This window comes from Octopus bimaculoides, chromosome 12, assembly GCF_001194135.2.
Source record: "Octopus bimaculoides isolate UCB-OBI-ISO-001 chromosome 12, ASM119413v2, whole genome shotgun sequence".
Classification (NCBI taxonomy): domain Eukaryota; kingdom Metazoa; phylum Mollusca; class Cephalopoda; order Octopoda; family Octopodidae; genus Octopus; species Octopus bimaculoides.
In genome coordinates, this window is record NC_068992.1 from 20728030 (window position 1) to 20733164 (window position 5135).

Here is a 5135-nt window from a genome sequence, read left to right on the forward strand (position 1 = left end):
CATACAAGCACGCTTACACACATACACTTATACGTAATCTATGCCATTTTCTTCAAAACGATATCTCGTTGTAGAATAATTGGAACTTGGTTTATCGACATTATGAAATATAAATTACTTAGTATTTATGCGACGTTTATCATCCGGTACTTTAATTTTCCGGGAAATTCTTATCCCTGAAATATAAAGTGTGTACTTTGCTTCTGATGGAGTACTTATAATGAAATTTGTTCCTCTAATAATTTCTGCCATAATTTCAATTTCATAGTAATTGCACTGTGATCGTAAACCTCTTGAATAGACGTTTTAAATGTATTTTTATATGATTATTTTTATATGTGTAAAGTGAATTGTTTGACTCATGAGACCTCATCCTTAGACTCGGTCTCACTTTGCGCAACAGAATTACAAAACTGGCAGACGTATTTTCAATATGTGTGCTCGGCTATAGTTACCTTAAGGGATCAGAGATAGTATTTAAACCTTTAGGGGAGTACATCTAGCTGCAGTCTACAATTTATTGATGGAATTTAATCTCATATCATAAACGATTGCTGAATATATAGGTGCTGGCATGACAAGTGGTGCAAGCGTGTTTTTGTGGCTAAAAAAGCCAACTTTGCAACCATGTAGTTTCTGATTTACCGCCACTGAGCGGCGCTGACGCCGAGTTTCCTATACTCAACCCCCTGTAAATCAATGACTTGTGATTGAAATTGCGTAACGAAAACGGCGTGGAAGATCGTTAGGAATCTTTGTGTCAACGTTTATGCCATACTAACAAAAATATACGACAATCTATACACGAGTTATACTCACAATATTGGTATTCATTTATTATATACGAAGTTCTTAGTAACGCTAATCTTAAAACATTTATTTCAAAAATATCGGTCTTACATTTACCTACTTAATAAATCCATTTATCAAAATGTGATCGTTTCTCTCCACCAGACGAGAAATTGATGATTGAACGTTTAAAACACTGAAACATACGCCTCAAAAACAGATTATTATCTATGAACCACTAGCAACCTATTAGCTATGAGATGAGACCTACCTCAGGGCAGCTTTTGGATTTCTTTCAGTGAAAATTTATGCAAATCTGCAGAGGTTGATGTCTGTAACTATTACTAATATATTAACATTCGAATGCGTGATACAATTTTAATTTTGCAACAAAATTCACTAAAATCTAACTTGAAATTGATTGGATACACGTGCATAAATAAAAGAAGTCATAGTCAGATAGGTAGCGACACTGCGTGGATAATTATATGTCTGTTAGCATAAAATACATGACACGTTTATAAAATCACAATAAAGTTTCCCTTTCATAATATACATATTCTGTGAACTATATTACCCTCATGTTCGAAGAAGAAAACAAGTCAATATTTTTTTCATATATAGTTGTTTCTGATATATTTAGTGCTTCAAACTAAAAAATTCTAGCTCAATTCCTGTCGATGACTCTTTACCCGTGATATTATATATCAACACTATTCTGGTGCCTCGTATATTATAATTTTAATGTAGGATATACGAGGTCTGATCAATAAATATCCGGACTGATGCCATAGTAATGAACCTAAAGTACATAGAGTAAACTACTTGGCACAGATTGACCTTGAACTTTGCTGTGCACGTGCACTAAGTTTTAGCGTTATAGCTCACTTCCGCTGTTTATAACAGTGCTTGGAAGGAACGTGTGTAGAGTGTGATCGTCGCATTGACCACCATGAATCTGCATCAACTTTTGTCAAAAGCTTGGTGATACCTACTCAGAGGCCAACGCAAAATCGCAGAAAGTGTATGGAGAGGAGTAAATGACCTGAAGAAATGTCGAGTGAATGACCCGAAGAAATGTCAATAGTGTCGAACGTTCTGGGAGACCGGCAACCAACACAACTGAGAGAGATATGGCATATATGCGTGCAGCTGTCAGAGAAAATTGGCTGAACAACCATCCCTGAGTTATCACAGCATGTGCCGATTAGCTATGATTCAGTTGAATCCATTATCACTGAAGATTTGGATATGATAATTATGTGCCAAAAATGCTTTCACCTAACAACTTGTCAATTGAATGCTGCTTGTGCAGCAGTTTATGACTAGGCACCGCATTTCCAGGTCCGACAACCACCGTATTCCCCAAATCTCCCCCTTGTAACTTTTTCGTCTTCCCCAAAATCAAATCTCACTTGAAAGGATGAAGATTTCAGGATGTCGAGGAAATCAAAGTGAATGTGACGAGGCGGCTGCAGATTATCACAGAAAACGAGTTCCTGGAATGCTTCCATCAATGGAAACGGCGCTGGATTAAGTGTTTGGGTTCCGAAAGAGACTACTTTGAAGGAGATTAAAGGCCAAATTGGTACGCGTGGTAGTTTTGTCTTTATAGTACTAGTCCGGATACTTATTGATCAGTCTTCGTATATGCTTGCGGGAAAAGTTCAATCCATTTATTTCTATTTCATATATCATAAGAACTTAGTCTCAATCTATATTTCCTATGCATAAACAATTTTCAAGAAAACAAACTTCAAACTCATATACAATTATCCCATGTGTAAATTAAGCATGTAATGAAGTCTAAAGGTTTTTGCAGTTGGGACTGAAAATTTAATGCGTTATGTTTGACCAATTCCAGTTAAGTGAAAAAGTGATTCACGTTTATTCCAATAAAAGATTAGTCTTTCATTCAGCCTTCAAAGCAATTATACTGGTAAATCCGATGTAATGAGTTAAACATTGAAAAGTAAGTAGAAAATGGATACAATTTGCCAAAAGTATCGCATGCGTGGTTGAAATGTTTCTTTAGACGACACAAAGGATTCGTGTGATATAAAGAGTGCTAAAGGGAAGCTGTAAGATTTATGGATTTCCCAATTGCTTTAGTGATGTAAAGGATGCGAAAAGCTATCATTTAGGTGATGATATATCGTCGTTATAGTGTACTCTTTCTTCTATGTGACCTCGAAGAATACTCGAGGTCACTTATTTAGGCTAAACTGTCAGCAGATTTTTGTACGATTTACGAATGCTTTGTTTAAAGAGAAAGTAGGGAATAAGTTACTTTTATTGATGTGTTTTCTCAAGTAAATAAAGACAAGAACATAATTGTTCTTACAGAGAATGGAAACTACTGATTAATACAGCTGCTCGCCTAGATAATGAAAATATTGTTGTCTTTATTCTAAGTATGCAGCTATTTGATTTTAGTATCGCTACACAGGAAATAGTGATATTTGTGCTTACCCTCTTATTATTATCAATGTCAGTTATAGCTATTCTAATCGACAACTAAAATTATATTACTGGTGTGTTTTTTGCATGTACGTTTTCTTCTATTTGTAAATATTGAACAAATATCTCAAAATATTTGAAATACACATGTACATTTATATTTCAACAACAATATCCTCACATTCCCTCAAAAATATGAGGCCTAGAGAGACAAATGACCACCTTAATCGGAAATTTCCATAATTAAATCAAACATTTCTCATATTTGCGTGACATTTCGGTCTCTGAACTTCATCAGGAAGCTTCAGCTGGCGACTGCAATTCGACCATGCTACATTCACATGCTACAGAAGTCCCAACTCAAATTTATGGATTGCAATGGGCAAAATCGGAAGGTGGACGAGCCTTGTACTGTGCTCTACAACGTTCGTAACGGAATATAACCTAATTATATATATATATATATATATATATTCTTTTATTCTTTTTTATACTCGTTTCAGTCATTTGAATGCAGCCATGCTGGAGCACTTCTTTTACCCAAACAAATCGACACCAGGACTTCTTCTTTGTAAGCCTAGTACTTATGTTATCGGTCTTTAGCCGAACCACTAGGTTACAGGAATGTAGACACACCAACATCGTTTGTCAAGCGATGACGGGAGAGAAACGCAACTAAACACACACACACACACATACACACACACACACACATAAATATGTACATATACGGGCTTCTCTCAATTTCCGTTAACCAAATCCACTCACAGGGCTTTGGTCGGCTTGAGGCTATAGTAGAAGACACTTGCCCAATGTCACGATGTTGATTGAGCACGGAACAGTGTGATCAGGAAGTGAATTCCATACCATACAGTCACGCCTACGCCTATACATGTGTGTGTATGTGTGTGTGTGTGTGTGCGTGTGTGTACACAAACCTATAGACATGATGGCTGCAGCTCTATTTCGAAAAATGGTATCACTGGTTTGTACTCTTGAAGCAGTTCACGTTTGTGGTTTCCCATTTGGTAGAAACTACACTTCTCTGCATACATGTGGTGCGCCTTGATGTATATATTCAGAGAGTTAACACGCACGCTGACACATGCCTTCATTCTATCATATCATTTGAGAGTGCTACCTTTCATTCAGCTACGGTCAGCCAGAATATGAAAGTCATTATAAAGTGGCAGCAAAAATCACCTGATGCATGTGCCCAAAATGTTTCAAGTAACTTAACGACTTCCATACGGCTGATATCACTCTCAGAACAACGCGTAAATTTGCGATCAGCAAATAACTATTCTCCCTTAATAGAAGCAAAAGCAATTTCCGGTATTAGCTTCTCCAGAGAGATGTCTAAAGAAATCAAACAGTTGGATGCCAGTAGTGTTTCTACTGTGTTCATCTGCTCTCTGACAGGTTCTTCTTTTACGTCCTGGAGGGTGTCCAAAATTACCCCCCCCACACACACATATATATATATATATATATATACATATAAATTTACAAACACACACATGTGTGTGCGTGTGTGTGTGTGTGTGTGTATATGTGTGTGTGGCTGTATGTGTGTGTGTGTGTATATGTGTGTGTGGGTGTATATATGTGTGTGTGTGTGTGTGTGCGTGCGTGTGTGTGTGTACAAAAACATGTGAATCGTTGGCGTTTTTGTTTCCTCCGCTTTCCTTCTCTATTGAACTTTTCTGCGTTTCTGAAGAGCTATGGCCGGAACGTAAAACCATCTTTCTTTCCTTCACTGAGTGTCTGCTAATACTTTACATGTACCACGTCCTCGCTTTCTTGTTTTCGTTTTGCGTTTGTCCTTCGATTTTTGTGATATACTGTGTGTGAGTGTGTGTGTGTGTATGTATATATATATATAT